This window comes from Alosa alosa, chromosome 9, assembly GCF_017589495.1.
Source record: "Alosa alosa isolate M-15738 ecotype Scorff River chromosome 9, AALO_Geno_1.1, whole genome shotgun sequence".
Lineage (NCBI taxonomy): Eukaryota > Metazoa > Chordata > Actinopteri > Clupeiformes > Clupeidae > Alosa > Alosa alosa.
In genome coordinates this window covers 31,500,315-31,522,814 of record NC_063197.1, presented here as the reverse complement: position 1 = coordinate 31,522,814, position 22,500 = coordinate 31,500,315, and positions in this window count along the sequence as shown.

Genomic DNA, 22,500 nt, shown 5'->3' with positions numbered 1-22,500 from the left:
CGGTTTGAGGCGCTTTGATCTCTGCGTGGCTGCTGCCTGCCAGAAATCTCCTGATGGACGAGTGGCAGACACACACACATACACACACATCCTCCTCTGACCGTCTTAAGGGTGATCAGGGATGAGTGTGTGTGGAGGGAGGTGTGTGTGTGTGTGTGTGAAATGCATCCAGAGAAGATCATTCCAGAGAGCACAGAGCTGGTGTGGGGGTCGGGGTGCGTGGCGCTGTGGTGTGTGTGTGTGGTGGGGCGGTCAGAGCCTGTTTGGACCGCAAACAGAGCCCCTGCTGGACAGAGATGACTGGGCAGCCGCCTGCTTGGATCAGGTGACATCGCCATAGCGCCCAGAGCACACCTGGGGAGCCCACGCACGGCCTCGTCCAATCAGCTCGTCCGGCCTCCGAGGACCCTGGGTCCACAATGCACTGCACACGCTCAGGGAATTAAGACAATGGCCGCAGTATGTGTGTGTGTGTAGAGTGTGTATTTGTGTGTGCGTTTGCTCGGTAATCAAAGCCAGGCTGTTTCATGTTGGTGTTTTTATCATGCACCTGGCAGCGTAACAGAAGGGCCGACGAGCACTGTGGAGCCAGAGGAAATGGACCCTGCTGAGCTCCACTGGTGTGTGTGTGTGTGTGAAGGACTAGAGATGGACTCCGCTGGTGTGTTTTAGTGTACTGTGTGTGTGAGCGTGTGTATAAAGGACTAGAAATTGACTCTGCTAGTGTGTGTGTGTGTGTTAAACAAGAACTGGAGTCTCTCACAGCTGGAGACCAGGAGAAAAGCACTCGTGCAGCATCTTCTGGGTACCAATCCCACTCGTGCAGCATCGTCTGGGTACCAATCCCACTTGTGCAGCATCATGGGTACCAATCCCACTTGTGCAGCATCATGGGTACCAGTCCCACTCGTGCAGCATCATGGGTACCAATCCTACTCCTGCAGCATCATGGGTACCAATCCCACTCGTGCAGCATCATGGGTACCAATCCCACTCCTGCAGCATCATGGGTACCAATCCCACTCGTGCAGCATCGTCTGGGTACCAATCCCACTCCTGCAGCATCATGGGTACCAATCCCACTGTAGTCATGGCACCAAGGAATGGAAGAGATGTGTCAGCACTACTGTTACACTAGTGTGTATAGGTGCATTTGTGTGTGCTACTGTATGTGTGTGTGTAACAAAGTGGTTTCATTAGTGTGTGTGTAACTGTATGCATTTGTGTGTGCGCACACTGGTTAGTGATATGGTGTCTGTTAGTGTACTGGGCAATAATGGTGTGTGTTAGTGTGTTTTAGTGATCTGGTGTGTGTTAGTGCACAAGTGTGTGTTAGTGTGCTGGACTGTACTGGTGTGTGTGTGTGTTGCTGTGTCCTGGGTTCTGTGCAGAGGACACCAGGTCCGACGTGGTGCAGGTGTGGCCAACACACACACACACACACACACTGCATCATTCATGTACAGGCACGCGCCAGCCGGCCCGGTTAAATTGTATGGAAAATATTGATGAAGCTTGTGGGAGCGGCAGGCCTGTCATGTCCTGATCAATAATTGATGTTTTTTTTATTATTCTGTGTTGCGCTCCTGCGACAGCGAGAGCCTTCTGTAGGGATGTGTGTGCGCGTGTGTGTGCAAGAGCTTTCTGTAGGGATGTTTAATCATTTCTCTGGGAGTGAAAAAAAACATGAAAATAATAATGGTGTTGATTCATGTGCCAGGGTTTGATGTCGCACAAGGCTCTGCTTTAAAAGCATGCATCAATATACATGGAAATCACTCATGGAAAATACGAGAAAAATATAAATATATTAAAAAAAACAACAAATAATAATAACAGAACAGTATTTTGCAATTCATTTCGGTTCCATAACAATGTTCTTTCTCTCCAATTTCACACATGTTGGTTTTTCGAGACACTTTCACAATAACATAACGATTATGTCCCATCATCTCTTGACGAGAAAAGCACAGTGAGATTTACACACACACACACACACACCATCTCAAATGTCCCGTCATCTCCTGATGAGAAAAGTAATTCCCTCCAACAGCAGATCAGACGCAGGAGACACAGACGTTCTCACACGTTCCCTCCAACAGCTGATTTCACTGTGCTGTTTGAGACGGTGTGTGTGTGTGTGTGTGCTACTGTTGTTTGAGAAACTACATCGTTCCCAACAGCTGATTTCACTGTGCTGTTTGAGACGGTGTGTGTGTGTGTGTGTGGAGATCTCACTGTTGTTTCAGAAGGCTACATGTTCCCTCCAACAGCTGATTTCACTGTGCTGTTTGAGACGGTGTGTGTGTGTGTGTGAAGATCTCACTGTTGTTTGAGAAGGCTACATGTTCCTCCAACAGCTTGATTTACTGTGCTGTTTGAGACGGTGTGTGTGTGTGTGTGTGTGGAGATCTCACTGTTGTTTCAGAAGGCTACATGTTCCCTCCAACAGCTGATTTCACTGTGCTGTTTGAGACGGTGTGTGTGTGTGTGAAGATCTCACTGTTGTTTGAGAAGGCTACATGTTCCCTCCAACAGCTGATTTCACTGTGCTGTTTGAGATGGTGTGTGTGTGTGGAGATCTCACTGTTGTTTGAGAAGGCTACATGTTCCCTCAAACAGCAGATCTCACTGTGCTGTTTGAGACGGTGTGTGTGTGGGAATCTCACTACCATTTGAGACGGTGTGTGTGCCTATGTGTGTGTGTCTGTGTGGGTATGTGGAGATCTCACTATGCCGATTGAGACGGTGTGTGTGTGTGGGAATCTCACTACTGTTTGAGACGGTGTGTGTGTTTGTGTGTGTGTGTGTGGAGATCTTTCTATGCCGTTTGAGACGGTGTGTGTGTGTCGAGATCTCTCTATGCCGTTTTGAGACGGTGTGTGTGTGTGGAGATCTCACTATGCCGTTTGAGATGGTGTGTGCGTGTGTGCCTGTGTGTGTGTGTGTGTCGAGATCTCACTATGCCGTTTTGAGACGGTGTGTGTGTGTGGAGATCGTTCTATGCCGTTTGAGACGGTGTGTGTGTGTGGAGATCTTTCTATGCCGTTTGAGGCTGTGTGTGTGTGGAGATCTTTTTATGCCGTTTGAGACGGTGTGTGTGTGGAGATCTCACTATGCCGTTTGAGACGGTGTGTGTGTGTGTGTGTCTGAGATCTTTCTATGCCGTTTGAGACGGTGTGTGTGTGTGGAGATCTTTCTATGCCGTTTGAGACGGTGTGTGTGTGTCGAGATCTCACTATGCCGTTTGAGACGGGTGTGTGTGTGTGTGAGATCTTTCTTTGCCGCTTGAGTGTGTGCTGTGAGATCGTTCTATACGCGTTTGAGGCGGTGTGTGTGCGTGTGGAGATCTGTGTGTAAGCCGCGGTGTGTGTAGAGATCTTTCGCGCCGTTGAGATGTGTGTGTGGAGATCTCACTATGCCGTTTGAGACGGTGTGTGTGGAGATCTTTCTTTGCCGTTTGAGACGGTGTGTGTGTGGATCGTTCTATGCCCGTGGATACGTGTGTGTGTGTGAGATCTTTCTATACCCGTTTGAGGCGGTGTGTGTGTGTGTGTGTGAGATCTTTCTATACCGTTTGAGGCGGTGTGTGTAATGGAGACTCACCATGCCGCTTGAGACGGGTGTATTGTGTGTGTGTCTGGAGATCTTCGCGCCGCTTGAGACGGTGTGTGTGTATTAATCTTTCTATACTGTTTGAGAGCGGTGTGTGTGTGGAGATCTTTCTATGCCGCTTGAGACGGTTTGAGCGTGTGTGTGTAAGCCTATACCCGTTTGAGACTTTGCGTTGGCCCGGTGTGTGTGGAGATCTTTCTATGCCGTTGAGGCAGACGGTGTTGGAGATCTTTCTATTGCCGTTTGAGGCGTGTGTGTGTGGAGATCTTTATGCCGTTTGAGAGACGGTGTGTGTGTGGAGATCTTCTCACTATACGTTTGAGATCTTGTATGCGTGTGTTGAGACGGTGTGTTGTGTGTGTGTGTGGAGATCTCACTATGCCGTTTGAGACGGTGTGTGTGTGTGGAGATCTTTCTATGCCGTTTGAGACGGTGTGTGTGTGTGGAGATCTCACTATGCCGTTTGAGACGGTGTGTGTGTGTGGAGATCTTTCTTTGCCGTTTGAGACGGTGTGTGTGTGGAGATCGTTCTATGCCGTTTGAGACGGTGTGTGTGTGTGTGGAGATGTTTCTATGCCGTTTGAGATGGTGTGTGTGTGTGTGGAGATCCACTATGCCGTTTTGAGACGGTGTGTGTGTGTGGAGATGTTTCTATGCCGTTTGAGACGGTGTGTGTGTGTGGAGATCTTTCTATGCCGTTGAGGCTTTGAGTCGAATCTCACTATACGTTTGAGCGGTGTGTGTGTGTGGAGATCTTTCTTTGCCGTTTGAGATGGGTGTGTGTGTGTGTGGAGATCCCACTATGATGTTTGAGACGGTGTGTGCGTGTGAGATCTCACTCATGCCGTTTGAGACGGTGTGTGTGTGAGATCTTCGGCGCCGTTTGAGATCGTGTGTGTGTGTCGAGATCTCACTATGCCGCTTTGAGACGGGTGTGTGTGTGTGTGAGATCTTTCGCCGCTTGGAGATGGTGTGTGTGTGGAGATCGCTCTACGCCGCTTGAGACGGTGTGTGTGTGGAGATGTCGGCGCCAGTTTGAGATGGTGTGTGTGTGTGGAGATTTCCACTATGCCGCTTGAGACGGTGTGTGCGTGAGATGTTTCATGGCGCTGAGACGGTGTGTGTGTGTGTGGAGATCTTTCTATGCCGTTTGAGACGGTGTGTGTGTGTCGAGATCTCACTATGCCGTTTGAGACGGTGTGTGTGTGTGGAGATCTTCTTCGTCAGCTTTGAGGCGGTGTGTGTGTGTGTGAAGTCTCACTATGCCGTTGAGAGCAGTGTGTGTGTGTGTGTAGAGATCTTTCTATGCCGTTTGAGAGCCCGGTGTGTGTGTGTAATAGAATCTCACTATGCCGTTTGAGGCAGTGTGTGTGTGTAATAGAATCTTTCTATGCGTTTGAGGCAGTGTGTGTGTCAATGGGAATCTCACTATGCCCGTTGAAGGCGGTGTGTGTGTGTGTGTGTGTGTCTGGAGATCTTTCTATACGTTTGAGGAGCGGTGTGTGTGTGTAGAGAATCTTTCTATACGTTTGAGGAGCGGTGTGTGTGATAATGGAGATCTCACTATGCGTTTGAGAGCGGTGTGTGTGTAGAATCTTTCTTTGCCGTTTGAGACAGTGTGTGTGTGTAGAGAATCTTTCTATACCCGTTTGAGAGCAGTGTGTGTGTGTGTGTCTGTGTGTGTGTGTGGAGATCTCACTATGCCGTTTGAGACGGTGTGTGTGTGTGTGGAGATCTTTCTATGCCGTTTGAGACGGTGTGTGTGTGTCGAGATCTCACTATGCCGTTTGAGGCAATTGTGTGTGTGTGTGTCTGGGAATCTTTCTATACCGTTGAGGCAGTGTGTGTGGAGATCTTTCGCCGCTTGAGACGGTGTGTGTGGAGATCGTTCTATACCGTTTGAGAGCGGTGTGTGTGATAATGGAGATCTTTCTATACGTTTGAGGCAGTGTGTGTGTGTAAGAATCTTTCTATACCGTTTGAGACGGTGTGGAGATCTTTCTATGCCGTTTAGAGCGGTGTGTGTGTGGAAGTCTCACTATGCCGTTTGAGCAGTGTGTGTGTGTGTGTCTGGAGATCTTTCTATGCCGTTTGAGACGGTGTGTGTGTGTGGAGATCTTTCTATGCTGTTTGAGACGGTGTGTGTGTGTGGAGATCTTTCTATGCCGTTTGAGACGGTGTGTGTGTGTCGAGATCTCACTATGCCGTTTGAGACGGTGTGTGTGTGGAGATCTTTCTATGCCGTTTGAGACGGTGTGTGGAGATCTTTCTTTGCCGTTTGAGACGGTGTGTGTGTGTGGAGATCTTTCTATGCCGTTTGAGACGGTGTGTGTGTGTGTGGAGATCTTTCTATGCCGTTTGAGACGGTGTGTGTGTGTGTGGAGATCTTTCTATGCCGTTTGAGACGATGTGTGTGTGTGTGTGTGCCTGTGTGTGTGTGTGGAGATCTCACTATGCCGTTTTGAGACAGTGTGTGTGTGTGTGGAGATCTCACTATGCTGTTTGAGACGGTGTGTGTGTGTGGAGATCTCACTATGCCGTTGAGAGCAGTGTGTGTGTGGGAATCTTTCTATACCATTTGAGGCAGTGTGTGTGGAGAATCTCACTATGCCGTTTGAGGCGGTGTGTGTGTGTGGGAATCTTTCTTTACCCGTTTGAGACGGTGTGTGTGTGTGGAGATCTTTCTATGCCGTTTGAGACGGTGTGTGTGTGTGTGGAGATGTTTCTATGCCGTTTGAGATGGTGTGTGTGTGTGTGGAGATTTCACTATGCCGTTTTGAGACGGTGTGTGTGTGTGGAGATGTTTCTATGGCGTTTGAGACGGTGTGTGTGTGTGGAGATCTTTCTATGCCGTTTGAGACGGTGTGTGTGTGTGTGGAGATCTCACTATGCCGTTTGAGACGGTGTGTGTGTGTGTGGAGATCTTTCTTTGCCGTTTGAGATGGTGTGTGTGTGTGTGTGTGTGTGGAGATCTCACTGTTGTTTGAGAAGGCTACATGTTCCCTCAAACAGCTGATTTCACTGTGCTGTTTGAGATGGTGTGTGTGTGTGTGTGTGTGGAGATCTCACTGTTGTTTGAGAAGGCTACATGTTCCCTCAAACAGCAGATCTCACTGTGCTGTTTGAGACGGTGTGTGTGTGGGAATCTCACTACCATTTGAGACGGTGTGTGTGCCTATGTGTGTGTGTCTGTGTGGGTATGTGGAGATCTCACTATGCCGTTTGAGACGGTGTGTGTGTGTGTGTGTCTGGAGATCTTTCTATGCCGTTTGAGACGGTGTGTGTGTGTGGAGATCTTTCTATGCCGTTTGAGACGGTGTGTGTGTGGAGATCTCACTATGCCGTTTGAGACGGTGTGTGTGTGTGTGTGTCTGGAGATCTTTCTATGCCGTTTGAGACGGTGTGTGTGTAGAGGAGGAAATCTTTCTATACCGTTTGAAGATGGGTATGTGTGTCGAGATCTCACTATGCCGTTTGAGACGGTGTGTGTGTGTGGAGATCTTTCTTTGCCGTTTGAGACGGTGTGTGTGTGTGGAGATCGTTCTATGCCGTTTGAGATGGTGTGTGTGTGTGTGTGTGGAGATCTGTGTGTGTGTGGAGATCTTTCTATGCCGTTTGAGACGGTGTGTGTGTGTGTGGAGATGTTTCTATGCCGTTTGAGATGGTGTGTGTGTGTGGAGATCTCACTATACGTTTGAGGCAGTGTGTGTGTGTGGGAATCTTTCTATACCGTTGAGAGCCCGGTGTGTGTGTGTGGAGAATCTCACTATGCCGTTTGAGAGCGGTGTGTGTGTGTGTGTGTGTGTGTCTGGAGATCTTTCTATACGTTTGAGGCAGGTGTGTGTGTGTAAGAATCTTTCTATACCGTTTGAGACGGTGTGTGTGTGTGGGGAATCTTTCCTATGCCGTTTGAGAGCGGTGTGTGTGATAATGGAGATCTCACTATACGTTTGAGGCAGTGTGTGTGTAGAGATCTTTCTATACCCGTTTGAGGCAGTGTGTGTGTGTGGAGATCTCACTATGCACGTTTGAGGCGGTGTGTGTGTGTGTGGGAATCTTTCTATACGTTTGAGGCGGTGTGTGTGTCGAGAATCTCACTATACCGTTTGAGGCGGTGTGTGTGTGTGGGAATCTCACTATGCGTTTGAGAGACGGTGTGTGTGTAGAGAATCTCACTATACCGTTTGAGAGCGGTGTGTGTGTGTGTATGTAGAATCTTTCTATACCGTTTGAGAGCGGTGTGTGTGATAATGGAGATCTTTCTATACGTTTGAGAGCGGTGTGTGTGTGTCGAATCTCACTATACCCGTTTGAGAGCGGTGTGTGTGTAGAGATCTTTCTATGCCGTTTGAGACAGTGTGTGTGTGTAGAATCTTTCTATACCCGTTTGAGGCAGTGTGTGTGTGTAAGAATCTTTCTATACCGTTTGAGACGGTGTGTGAGATCTTTCTATACCGTTTGAGGCAGTGTGTGTGTAATAGAATCTTTCTATACCATTTGAGACGTTGTGTCTGTGTGTGTGCCTGTGTGTGTGTGTGGGAATCTTTCTATACGTTTGAGGCAGTGTGTGTGTGTGTGGAGATCTCACTATACCCGTTTGAGAGCGGTGTGTGTGTGTGTAGAATCTTTCTATACCGTTTGAGGCGGTGTGTGTGTGAATCTCACTATACCCGTTTGAGGCGGTGTGTGTGTGTAATAGAATCTTTCTTTACCCGTTTGAGGCGGTGTGTGTGTGTGAAGTCTTTCTATGCCGTTTGAAGGCGTTGTGTGTGTGTGTGGAATCTTTCTATGCCGTTTGAGGCGGTGTGTGTGTGTGCCTATGTGTGTGTGTGTGTGTGGAAATTTTTCTATACGTTTGAGGCGGTGTGTGTGTGTGTGTGGGAATCTCACTATGCGTTTGAGGCGGTGTGTGTGTGTGTGTAGAGATCTTTTCTATAGTGTTTGAGGCAGTGTGTGTGGAGAATCTTTCTATGCGTTTAGAGCGGTGTGTGTGTGTAGAGATCTCACTATGCCGTTGAGAGCCCGGTGTGTGTGTGTGTGTGTCTAGGAGATCTTTCTATACCCGTTTGAGGCGGTGTGTGTGTGTGGAGATCTTTCTATGCCGTTTGAGACGGTGTGTGTGTGTCGAGATCTCACTATGCCGTTTGAGACAGTGTGTGTGTGTGGAGATCTTTCTATGCCGTTTGAGACGGTGTGTGTGTGGAAGTCTTTCTATGCCGTTTGGGAGCGGTGTGTGTGTGTGTGGGAATCTTTCTATGCCGTTTAGAGCGGTGTGTGTGTGTGTGGAAGTCTTTCTATACCGTTTGAGGCAGTGTGTGTGTAGAGATCTTTCTATACGTTTGAAGACGGTGTGTGTGTGTAGGAGATCTTTCTATGCCGTTTGAAGAGGCGGTGTGTGTGTGAGATCTCACTATGCCGTTTGAGCGGTGTGTGTGTGTGGGAATCTTTCTATACGTTTGAGAGCGGTGTGTGTGTGTGGAGATCTTTCTATACGTTTGAGCAGTGTGTGTGTGGAGATCTCTCACTATGCTGTTTGAGGCAATTGTGTGTGTGTGTGGAGATCTTTCTATACGTTTGAGAGCGGTGTGTGTGTGTGTAGAATCTTTCTATACGTTTGAGGCAGTGTGTGGCAATGTCGAGATCTCACTATACGTTTGAGGAGCGGTGTGTGTGATAATGGAGATCTTTCTATACCCGTTTGAGGCAGGTGTGTGTGTGTGTGCCTGTGTGTGTGTGTGTGGAAGGAATCTTTCTATGCCGTTTGAGGCACGGTGTGTGTGTGTGTGTGGAGATCTCACTATGCCCGTTGAAGGCGGTGTGTGTGTGTGGGAATCTTTTCTATGGCGTTTGAGGCGGTGTGTGTGTGGAGATCTTTCTATACGTTTGAGGAGCGGTGTGTGTGTGGGAATCTTTCTATGCGTTTTGAGGCCGATTATTATTATTGATGATGATGTCTGGAGATCTTTCTATGCGTTTTGAGGCCGGTGTGTGTGATAATGGAGATCTCACTATGCGTTTGAGGCGGTGTGTGGGAATCTTTCTATACGTTTGAGATGGTGTGTGGAGATCTTCTATGCCGTTTGAGGCAGTGTGTGTGTGGAGATCTTTCTATGCCGTTTGGGAGGCGGTGTGTGTGTGTGAGAGATCTCACTATGCGTTTTGAGACATTTATGTGTGTGGAGATCTTCGCCGCTTGAGACGGTGTGTGTGGAGATCTTTCGCCGCTTGAGACGGTGTGTGTGTGTGTGTGGAGATCGCTCGCGCCGCTTGAGACGGTGTGTGTGTGTGTGAGATCTTCGGCGCCGCTTGAGACGGTGTGTGGTGGAGATCTTTCTACGTCGCTTGAGACGGTGTGTTTGTGAGATCTTCTGCCGCTTGAGACGGTGTGTGTCGAGATCTCACTATGCCGTTTGAGACGGTGTGTGTGTGTGGAGATCTTTCTATGCCGTTTGAGACGGTGTGTGTGTGGAGATCTTTCTATGCCGTTTGAGACGGTGTGTGTGTGTGGAGATCTCACTATGCCGTTTGAGACGGTGTGGAGATCTTTCGCGCCGCTTGGAGACGGTGTGTGTGTTTGTGAGATCTTTCATGCCGCTGAGACGGTGTGTGTCGAGATCTCACTATGCCGTTTGAGACGGTGTGTGTGTGTGGAGATCTTTCTATGCCGTTTGAGACGGTGTGTGTGTGTGTGCCTGTGTGTGTGTGTGTGGAGATCTTTCTATGCCGTTTGAGACGGTGTGTGTGTGTGTGTGTGGAGATCTCACTGGCGCCGCTTGAGACGCAGTGTGTGTGGAGATCTTTCTATGCCGTTTGAGACGGTGTGTGTGTGTGTGGAGATCTTTCTATGCCGTTTGAGACGGTGTGTGTGTGTGGAGATCTCACTATGCCGTTTGAGACGGTGTGTGTGTGTGTGTGTGTGTCTGGAGATCTTCTATGCCGCTGAGACGGTGTGTGTGGAGATCCCACCATGCCGCTTGAGACGGTGTGTGTGTGTGTGTCTGGAGATCTTCGGCGCCGCTTGGAGACGGTGCGTGTGTGTGGAGATCTTCTATGCCGCTGAGACGGTGTGTGTCGAGATCTCACTATGCCGCTTTGAGACGGTGGTGTGTGGAGATCTTCATGCCGCTTTGAGACGGTGTGTGAGATCTTTCTTGCCGCTTGAGACGGTGTGTGTGGAGATCTTCGGCGCCGCTTGAGACGGTGTGTGTGTGTGTGGAGACCTTCTGGCGCCGCTTGAGACGGTGTGTGGAGATCTTCGGCGCCGCTGGAGACGGTGTGTGTGTGTGTGGAGATCTTTCTTGCCGCTTGAGTACGGTGTGTGTGCGGTGGAGATCTTTCTTTGCCGCTTTGAGACGGTGTGTGTGTGGAGATCTTCTGGCGCCGCTTGAGACGGTGTGTGTTTGTGGAGATCTTCTGCGCCGCTTGAGACGGTGTGTGTGTGTGTTTGTGGAGATCTTCTACGTCAGCTTGAGACGGTGTGTGTGTGGAGATCTTCTATGCCGCTTTGAGACGGTGTGTGTGTGGAGATCTTTCTGCCGCTTGGAGACGGTGTGTGTGTGTGTGAGATCTTCGGCGCCGCTTGAGACGCAGTGTGTGTGGAGATCTTCTGCCGCTTTGAGACGTGTGTGTGGAGATCTTCTGGCGCCGCTTGAGACGGTGTGCGTGTGTGGAGATCTTTCTGCGCCGCTTGAGACGGTGTGTGTGTGTGTGGAGATCTCACTATGCCGTTTTGAGACGGTGTGTGTGTGTGTGTGTCTGGAGATCGTCTGTGTGTGTGCCTGTGTGTGTGTGTGTGCCTGTGTGTGTGTGTGGAGATCTTTCTATGCCGTTTGAGACGTGTGTGTGTGTGTGTGTGGAGATCTCACTATGCCGTTTGAGACGGTGTGTGTGTGTGTGTGTGTGAGATCTCACTATGCCGTTTTGAGACGGTGTGTGTGTGTGTGTGCCTGTGTGTGTGTGGAATCTCACTATGCCGTTTGAGACGGTGTGTGTGCCCTCCGTCTCCCTTCACTCACCAGCACTGTCCGCCAGTCTGTCTATCTCCACTCCTTAGCATTGTCTGAAGCTCACACCCTGTGTGTGTGTGTGTGTGTGTGTCTGTGTGCGTGTGTGTCTGTGTGTGTGTGTGTGTGTGTTTGCGTTTGTGTCTGTGTGTGTGTCTGTGTGTGTGTGAGTGAGTGTGTGTCTGTGTTTACGTTTGTGTGTTTAGTGTGTGTGTCTGTGTTTGCGTTTGTGTCTGTGTGTGTGTGTGTGTGTGAGTGTGTGTCTCAGTTTGCGTTTGTGTCGGTCTGTGTGTGTGTGTCTGTGTTTGCGTGTGTGTCTGTGTGTGTGTGTGTGTGTGAGTGTGTGTCTGTGTTTGCGTGTGTGTCTGTGTGTGTGTGAGTGTGTGTCTGTGTTTGCTTGTGTGTCTGTGTGTGTGTGTGTGTGAGTGTCTGTGTGTGTGTGTGTTCTAATGGCTTCTTGATCCAACAAGCCGCGCGTAATTGAAGCAAATTAACTTGAGCACCACATCGCATCACATCCCACTGCGCCCCATCACATCCCACCACGCCGCATCACATCCCACCATACCGCATCACATCCCACCACATCGCATCACATCCCACCACATTGCATCACATCCCACCGCATCACATCCCACCGCGGCGCATCACATCCCACCATACCGCATCACATCCCACCACATCGCATCACATCCCACCGCATCACATCCCACCACATCACCAGAGACGGTTGATAAAGCGAGACGATTCATAAGAGGGTAAATTCTGGCACGTTGGGGTTTGAAGCTGTCACGCCCATTTAGGAGTCTAGCGGGAGGTCCAGTGTCTATGTATTCCTATGGGAGAAATGAACATGTTCACGGAATATGACCAATCCCTTAGCCCTACATTCAGCGATGTAAGTTTTGAACCCATTCTCTAGAAGTCACATGTCTCCCTAACATTGCGACATTGAAATTGTATTTTCCAACGAAACAAATAAAGACAAAAATAGCTTTGTTTGTGATCTGTCACTGTCTCCTCAAAGCTCTGGTGCACAGCCACCTGTTCTCAGAGGCTCTAGACTCAGAGATGGTTGATAAACTAACCTAACATATTTTTTGCTAGAACTAGTAGACTACCACAAAGTTGCTGAACATATGTTATTTCAGGTTTGTTTGCAACAATATATAAGTTTAATCAAAGTTCTTAGCTGCTAGCTAGCTAGCGAACATTCCCATTCACTTTCCGTTTACTGTGCTAACATTAGCTAGCTAGCTAGCTCAGTTAACGGGGCAAAATGAAATGATTCATTCTGTGTCCGAAAGAGTGTTTCATTGGCATCACACACAAACAATGACTGTAAAATAGTATACAAAATTATATGTATATGTTATTATTGCTTATTCAGAGAAAAGTTTATGTTTTGACACGCCTATTTAGGAGTCCGGAACTAGTGCCATTTCGTTCCATTGGTGAATCGTCTTATGATTCATCTTAGTTAACTATACAATCTTTGACATCACATCCCACCACATCGCATCACATCCCACCACATCGCATCACATCCCACCACATCACATCCCACCACATCGCATCACATCCCACCACATCACATCCCACCACATCGCATCACATCCCACCACATCGCATCACATCCCACCACATCACATCCCACCACATCGCATCACATCCCACCACATCGCATCACATCCCACCACATCACATCACATCCCACCACATCACATCCCACCACATCGCATCACATCCCACTGAGCTGAGCTGAGCTGAATCGGAGCCGCTGGCGGCCGGGCGGTGGTGAGAGCGTCCGACAGCAGAACGGCATCGAACGGCACGTAATGAAGACGACTAACCCAGAACACACACACACACACACACACACACACACACACACAGACGACTAACCCAGAACAGAACAGAAGCTCAGCTCTGCACTGGGCACACACACACACACACACACACACACAGACGACTAACCCAGAACAGAACAGAAGCTCAGCTCTGCACTGGGCACACACACACACACACACAGACGACTAACCCAGAACAGAACAGAAGCTCAGCTCTGCACTGGGCAATGAGAGAAACACACACACACACACACACACACACAGACGACTAACCCAGAACAGCTCTGCACTGGGCAATGAGAGAAACACACACACACACACACACACACACAGACGACTAACCCAGAACAGCTCTGCACTGGGCAATGAGAGAAACGAGAAACGTTGGATTGGGATGGGAATATTGACCCGCTCGACTACAAACGTGCTCTTCCTGACCTGGTTTGAATTTGATGTCTGGAGTGTGTCTGTGTGTGTTGTGTGAGTGAGAGAGAGTGTGTGAGAAAGAGCGAATTAAATAGCTTATATATATATATATCACTTTTTAGAAAGAAAGAGAATAGAGCATTGTTTCAGAGTGAGTGTGTGTGTGTGTGTGCGTGTGTGTGTTTGTGCAGCAGACAGAGATTTCCTCCCCCTCTAAAAACACAGCAGTACAACAAACAGAGGAACACCCACTTACACTCATTAACATAATTAATACATTAAACAATCAAGCTCATTAACATAATTAATACATTAAACAATTATCAAAACTGCACACACATGCAAACACTCACATGCACCTGCACGAAGACACACCTTAATAAAGACCGTGGCACACACACACACACTTACATACATACTTACTGTACATACACACAGACATTCACACAGAGAGACACACACACACATTCTTACTCCCAGAGCACATGTGTAAATGCCAGCTGGCAGGGCCTGGTTCCAATGCTCTGAGACGGTCTCATGGCCTCCCCTGACACACATCTCTTCCACCCTGGCTGCCGGATGACACACACACACACACACATATACACACGCACACACACACACTGCACTGCACTGCACTGCACTGCACTGCACTGCACTGCACTGCACTGCGCACACACACACACTGCACTGCACTGCACTGAACAGCTTCCTCATCAATAAGTAAACACCAGCAACCACCAGCAAAATCTTTACAACTCAACTAACAAGACCACTATGTGTGTGTGTGTGTGTGTGTGTGTGTGTGTGTGTGTGTGTGTGTGTGTGAGTGTGTGTTAAAGTTAAAGACACAACAACAGCCTGTTGTAAAGCAGCTTGATATTCCTGCTGATATCGTGATCTGGCACCTCTCCTGATGCTCACCCCATGTACCTTCCTTATCTCTGCCTCTGACTCTCATACACACACACACACACACACACACACACATATACACACACATATACACACACACACACACACATATACACACACACACACACACACACACAGCATTCCTCACTTTTATCTTTCATATACACACTCACATGCACACACATACTACTCTACACATACATCCTCCTCTCCCCTCCTCCTCTCCTCTATCCTTCTCTCCTCTCATCTCCTGCCTGCTGCTTTTAGATTAGTCTGCTCTGTGCTCTAATCTAGAGAGTGCAGCTCTCATAACTCCTCTCCCCTCCTCCTCTCCCCACCTCCTCTCATCTCCTCTCCTCCCCTCCTCCTCTCTCCCCCTCCTCTCCTCCTCTCCTCCTCCTCCTCCTCCTCCTCTCCTCCTTTCTCCTCCTCCCCTCCTCCTCCTCTCTCCTCTCCTCCTCCCCCTCCTCTCCTCCTCTCCTCCTCTCCCTCCTCCTCCTCTCCTCCCCACTCCTCCTCCCCTCCTCTCCTCCTCTCCTCCTCCTCCTTTCTCCTCCTCCCCTCCTCCTCCTCCCCTCCTCCTCTCCTCCTCCTTTCCCCTCCTCCCCTCCTCTCCTCCTCCCCCTCCTCTCCTCCTCTCCTCCTTTCTCCTCCTCCCTCCTCTCCTCCTCCTCTCCTCTCCCCTCCTCCTTTCCTCCTCCTCCTCCCCTCCTCCTCTCCTCCTCTCCTCCTCCTTTCTCCTCCTCCCTCCTCCCTCCTCTCCTCCTCTCCTCCTCCTCCCCCTCCTCCTTTCCTCCTCCTCTCCTCTCTCCTCCTCTCCTCCTTTCTCCTCCCCTCCTCCTCTCCTCTCCTCCTCTCCTCCTCTCCCCTCCTCTCCTCCTCCTCTCCCTCCTCCTCTCCTCCTTTCTCAGGGGCAGTTCTAGGGGCTTCCGGGGCCCGCAGAGCCTGGGCCCCATCTGAAATCTCATTGACTATTTATTTTGTACCATCAATCTTCAATAAGTGTCAAACTTGTTGAGAACAACGATCAGAGGTGCAATTCCATTCCCAAACAACTGGTGGCAGTAATGCACCTATGAAGCTTGAAAGCTGAAGCACACAGTGAACTGTAAAGGAAAGAATACATTTGGCTAACCAGAAATGTCTCTGCTAAAGTGAAGAAAGCGATACATTTGGCTAACGAAAGTATCAGCTAGAATTCTAACGTGAAGAACCGATAGCAGCGTTTCATCCTCCACAGAAGTTTCTTGGTGAGTCACAAATCTCTATGTTGGTTATCATCATAATGTGAAAGGGACGTTTATTTGTTGCTGTCACAATATGTTAAGTTTGTCAATTAAATTACGAAGCAGCAGCAAGCTTGTAGTGAACTGTTAACATTAACTTAACGTTAATTGAGTTAAGGTTTGATTGTTATTCATTGTTAGCATGCTGATAGATTTTATGTATGGAAAGGTAATGTATGAAGTGTTTGAAATGGTGTTATATGAAACGCAGAGAAATTGACATCCTGTTTGTTTGGGGTCCGAAATTAATAATTTTACATGCGCTAGTGCGCCTTACCAAATGTAAATGACGTTCTGCTAACATGAACATGAGAATACATGCCTAATAGCTAACGCTACGTTTTTGTAGTAAATGTGAGCTATCATTGCAAAGTTATTAACCACTATTCTGAGTGTATTTGATTCATGGGCCATGAATTCTGTCTCAAAGTGTTAGGACAAGGAGGTTTCATTCAGATAAATTGGTTAAATTTTCTAATCTCTTCACTCAAGCTTTATATGATTTAAAAAAATAACTGGTTTACAGTTGCCAGGCGACATGCTGAATACAAGCATGAATCTTGTGACACGCATTTTGTGTTTCCGCGTACAGACTGGGATGGCGCAGGGGCTGGTGACTTCAACCCACAGTCTTCAGAACCACCAGTCACCAAGCATAGCTGCTCTAATGGTATGATGCTGTTTCCTATTGCCACTATAGTGAGCATATTTTGTCATTCATTTAAACGCCAGGTTGACAGTGGGTTATGAAAGTTAATAACAATTAAGTTACTCAAACTTGTTTCATTTTCTTCTCTCCAGACATTTCCCATTCTAGAGCAGATGGTTCTGTGCAACCTCTCCTAAACTGGTATTCCAAGATGCAGCACGGAAATAGGAAGAGGCCACTCAATGACTTCTGATACAAAGACTTCAAATGGTAGGAATATTCCATCTATAGTGTTTTGCTACCCCTTCCGTAGTTTTTTCACTTTCAAATGACCCATCGTCAGTCTTCAAAGCAGAATCAGGCTTTTCTAACTGGAAGCAAGACAGTGGCTTCAAAGACCATTCCAAATCAGACCATTGTAAAAATAGTTGTTTATCAATGTATTTCCACTGAAGTGTCTATTATATTTTAGTTTTATATTGTGTTTTCAATGCACATTATAAATAAATGGGAAAATTGTTAAGAATTGTATTGGCTTTTTTGTTTTTTAGCATTTAGCATTCAAGTATTTGAACAAGGTAACACTAGTGAAATGTATGCACCTTACTGCTGTGGTGTAGTCTTGTTAGCTGTAGTGGGTATACTGTGATCAACCCCAAATATTAAAACCTATCCTTGACTGTTTTAAGTGGGTATACTGAGATGGTGATGCTTTTTAAGTGGGTATACCAGAGACTTTCTAATGAGGAGACACAGCACCCAAAAAGTTCTCCATAGAAATGCATGGGGCTAGTTTGTAACGCCGTTGTCTACACATATCCCACCCCTTCCTCAGCAAAATGTTGACATGTGAATACATTGAGCCAATCATGTGGTGTGATGTAAATACATTGAGCCAATAATATGGTGTGTTGTGAACTCGCCGCTGGAGCAAGATTGGTGTGCCATTGAAGCCTTATACTTACATTTCTAGAATAGGATGCCCGATGAGTGCCCAAAAGCGTTGCAATTTGGCCGTTGGTGGAGGACTTGCCTAAAAGGACTTTGGGTATACTGTGTATAGTCCTGCATATCACGTGAACTACGTGCCTCTGCCTTACTGAACAAGGGATTTTCTGTGTATGGATGTTGACGGTTCTTGGCCCCTCAGTGTATGATGTGGCCCTTTGTGGCCCCTGTCTCAGAAAAATCCTAGAACCGCCACTGTCCTTTCTCCTTCTACTCTCCTTCTCCCCCCTCCTCCTCTCCTCCTCCCTCCTCCTCCTCCCCTCCTCCTTTCTCCCTCCTCTCCTCCTCCCCTCCTCCTCTCCTCTCCTCCTCTCCTCCTCCCCCCTCCTCCTCCTCCCCCTCTCCAGCAGCCTCACATCTGATCTCATTTCAGGAGGGGAAGAAAGTTTGGTGACGCCACCCTGCAGGCTCTGGGTTGACATTGCGGTGAAATCAGACTAATGAAAAAGTGAGTGTGTTTCTGTGGCGCTGCGCTGAGCTACGCTACGCTGCCGGTTCAACGCTCACCTCGCCGTGGCAGGGTGCGGACAGCTCTGTAATTACGTGCTTGTCGGCGAGCCATGACGTGACCGTTAAATAACCGCGCTTGTCATTCCAACGTCGGTGGCTCGGGGAGCGGTGTGAAAACACGACTCATCACTGCCGTGCGGCTCATTAGAATTCTGCGGGTGTGCCACACGAGTCATCTGCCGCGCGTTACGAATCAGCCGCTGCTGGACTCTCTGCTCTCGTGTCAGATGTTTAATTTAGTCTGACCCCTCATCGACGGCCCCATCTGCAGTGGAGACGAAAACACAGCAACACCTCTCCTGCTTTCACACACACACACACACACACACACACACACACCACACACACACACACACATACACACACCACACACACACACACACACACACACACACACATACACACATCACATACACACACCACACACACACACATACACACACCACACACACACACACACACACACACTCACACATACATACATTTGATTATCTGCAATGCACAGTCTGAAGCAAAAGCCATTAGTTAAAAGCAATTAGTTATTTCAGCCATGGCAGTGCTTTAAGGTTTAGCGATTATCGTTAGTGTGTAAGTGCATGTTTACATATTCGTTTGTGTGTAACGTGTTTACAGTTTTTAACAACTGTTTACACACATTTTCAAATACAAGAATGAAAGTTACGGTATCTACAGAGAGAAGTTGAAATACACCGTAAAAATGCAAGCAATATTGAAACCAAAAAACAGTGATTTTTCCCAAATAATTTGCTGTTGTGAATACAGTATTTTACAGCCAACAAGAACAAAGCAAAGCAAAATAGACCACCAGATGAGGCAATGAAAAAGTTGATTTTGCCTATGGAAATGACTGACTACTATCAAATCACTTTGCTTTTTCCAAAAAAAAAGTGTGTGTGTGTGTTTATGTGTGTGTGTGTGTGTGTGTGTGTGTGTTTGTCTGTATGTGTGTGTGTGTGTGTGTGTGTGTGTGTGGGGGTGTATTCATAGGTCTATAGAAAATGACACAAAAACACAAAAAAGACACAAAAATATAGTAAAAAAGACAAATTTTACTGAACATAAAGTCGACTTTTTGTAGAACATTCCTTTTAATGTATCTGCATTGGTTCTGGAATCCTCTAGGGCCAGATTGAAAGGGTCCATACCTACATATAGAGTGTATATTTATAGGCCTAGGGCAATGACTGGATGGTGTTCAGTAAAGTAAAGAGTGTTTACACATGTGAGGAGAGAGAGTGAAGCACTGGTGATTTAGTGGCATTTTGATGGGTTGTGTTTGAAAAATGAAATCAAGTTACTTCCTGTTCGATTTTTGTGTGTTAAGTAGAAAATTGTGTGTGGTGTTTTGCAAAATGTGTTTTAGTCAATTGAAAACTGAGTCAAACACTGACAATTAGTGTATGGTTTTGCAGATTTGGTGTGGGGTTATGATGTTTGGAAGACATGATTAGAAAATTGTGTGACAAGCAAAGATTTAGTGTGTCAGCATTTGAAAAAAACTGTAATATATGTGTGCTGTTCGTGTATGTATGGTGGAGAACAAATATTTTTCTGAGTGTGTCTTTGGTGTAAGGTCTAATAAATGTTTGTTATTTCTGTGTGAGTTTTATATCTGTTTCACAAGTAAGTGTGTGTGTGTGATTATTTCTGTATCCAATCTCCCAGGTGTGTCATGTGTATTTCTGTGTCAGGTGTGTGTGTGTGTGTGTGTGTGTGTGTGTGCTGGTACCTGAACAGACGCTCTGGTGTGTGTGAGTGTCCCTGGTCCACTGGGGGAGGTGGTCTCATTAGCGCTGGCTGGCTGCCTGTGTTATCGCTGTGTGTGTGTGTGTGTGTGTGTGGACAGCATGTGTGTGTGTGTGTGAAAGGCCTCCAGGACTCACACACTCAGGCTGGCCACGTAACAAGAGCCGAGATTTATGGGCAGCAAACTTTCCTTTCACTCCTTACTTCTCTCTCTCTCTCTCCCTCTCTCTCTCTCTTTCTCTCTCCCTCTCTCTCTCTCCTCTCTCTCTCTCTCTCTCTCTCTCTCTCTATTTCTCTCTCCCTCTTTCTCTCCCTCGCTCCCTCTCTCTCTCTTTCTCTCCTCCCTCTCTCTCTCTCTCTTCCTCTTTCTCTCTCTCTCTCTCTCTTTCTCTCTCTCTCTTTCTCTCCCTCCCTCTCCTTCTCTCTCTTTCTCTCTCTCTCCCTCTCTCTCCCTCTTTCTCTCCCTCGCTCCCTCTCTCTTTCTCTCTCCTTCTCCCTCCCTCTCTCTCTTCCTCTTTCTCTCTCCCTCTCTCTCTCTCTCTCTTTCTCTCTCTCTCCTCTCTCTCTCCCTCTCTCTTGCTCCCTCTTTCTCTCCCTCTCTCTTTTCCTCTTTCTCTCTCTCTCTTTCTCTCTCTCTCTCCCTCTCTCGCTCCCTCTTTCTCTCCCTCTCTCCCTTCCTCTTTCTCTCTCCCTCTTTCTCTTTCTCTCTCGCTCCCTCTCTCTTGCTCCCTCTCTCTCCTCCCTCTTGCTCCCTCTCTCTCCTCTCTCTTTTCCTCTTTCTCTCTCCTCTCTCTCTCTTTCTCTCTCTCTCTCCTCTCTCTCTCCCTCTTTCTCTCTCCCTCCCTCTTCCTCCCTCTCTCTTTCTCTCTCGCTCCCTCTCTCTTGCTCCCTCTCTCTCTCTCTCTTTCCTCTTTCTCTCTCCCTCTCTCTTTTCCTCTTTCTCTCTCCCTCTCACTCTCGCTCTCCTTCTCCCTCCCTCTCTCTCTCTCTCTTTCTCTCTCCCTCTCTCTCTCCCTCTCTCTTCCTCTCTCTGTGCTGTGTGAGGGTGGGGAGGATGGGCAGATTGTATTTAACATATGAATCTGCTCTGATAGCTCTGGACTCTGAAGGGTTTTACTTATAACCTGTATGTGTCTGTAGCCATGTCACTGTGTAGTGGTTAAGCACCTGATGCTGTTTCAATAGAGGAGTGTTAAGCCTCTCTCTCTCTCTCCCTTTCTTTACCTCTATACCTTTCTCCTTCTGTCTCCCTCTCTCCCTTTCTTTACCTCTCTCCCTCTCTCTCCTTCTCTCTCTCAATTTAATTCAATTCAAGAGAGCTTTATTGGCATGAATGTTTCAGTAACATTATTGCCAAAGCTCAAATCCATGTACACATAGAAGAACAAACACGTTTAACAGAATTGCTCTCTCTCTCTCTCTCTCCCTATTTGCACCTCTCCCTCCCTGTACCCCCTTCTCTCTCTCTCTCTCTCTCTCTCTCTCTTTTTACCACCTCCTCTATCTTTCTTTCTCTGCATTTTCTCTATTTTTTATATCTCTCTCTTACTCCATCTCTCTTTCTCTCCCTCCCTCTTCCTCCCTCTCTCTTCCTCTCCCCCTTTTCATAATTCTCTCTTCCTCCCTCTCTCTCCATCCCTCTCTCTCCCTCCCTCCCTCTCTCTCTCCTCTGTCCCTTATTTCTCCATAATGTTCCCAGCTGGCTGGACCTCCTAATGGGGTTTGATAGGCTCCGCTTGTCTCTGATCCAGATTCATTGGCGTCCCAACCCCTAACTCTGACTCCAGTCCCACTGTAATGTCCCACATTATTCATCACTTTGTTTTTTTTTTGTTTTTTTTTCCGGTTCTCTGAAAGGGAACGGCCAGAGAGAGCTATAATTATTTCTCTGCAGTTCCATTCTATGCGCAGTGGGGGGTGCGGTTCATTTTGGGAAAACAATTTTTACAAATCTGTGCTGCTCGGTTGAAAGTCAGACCAAACGAGGCAAACTCAGTTTAACAACACGACGTTATTAGAGAGAGAGAGAAAGAGAGAGAAAGAGAGAGATTGTCCCCGGTTCAGGGTCATTCTGGTTCTGGTTCTATATGTTTCATCACATTCCACGTCAGAACACAACTCTCTGCAGTCCGCATTGAAGAATAACTCAGCCAATCACACTACAGGAAACACACACACACAAACACACACACTGTTGCATGATCTCACACACAGTTATTATATATACAACCATACACTCGCACATGCAAAAAACAATTAGGCCTATGTAGACAAAGAAAAACAATTTTTAGATGCTTTTTAATGCCCTCCTTACACTGAAAGACTTTGGAAATTTGGAAAAGATTTTTGAAAGACTACAGTCTCTGACCCTCTTACATCTAAAGACAAGTCATAGAGTTTTTAAGTCACAGACTAGTCACAGACTATAGTTTTGCAATAACTAGGGATCTTGCAGCGTCACTGATTAGAAG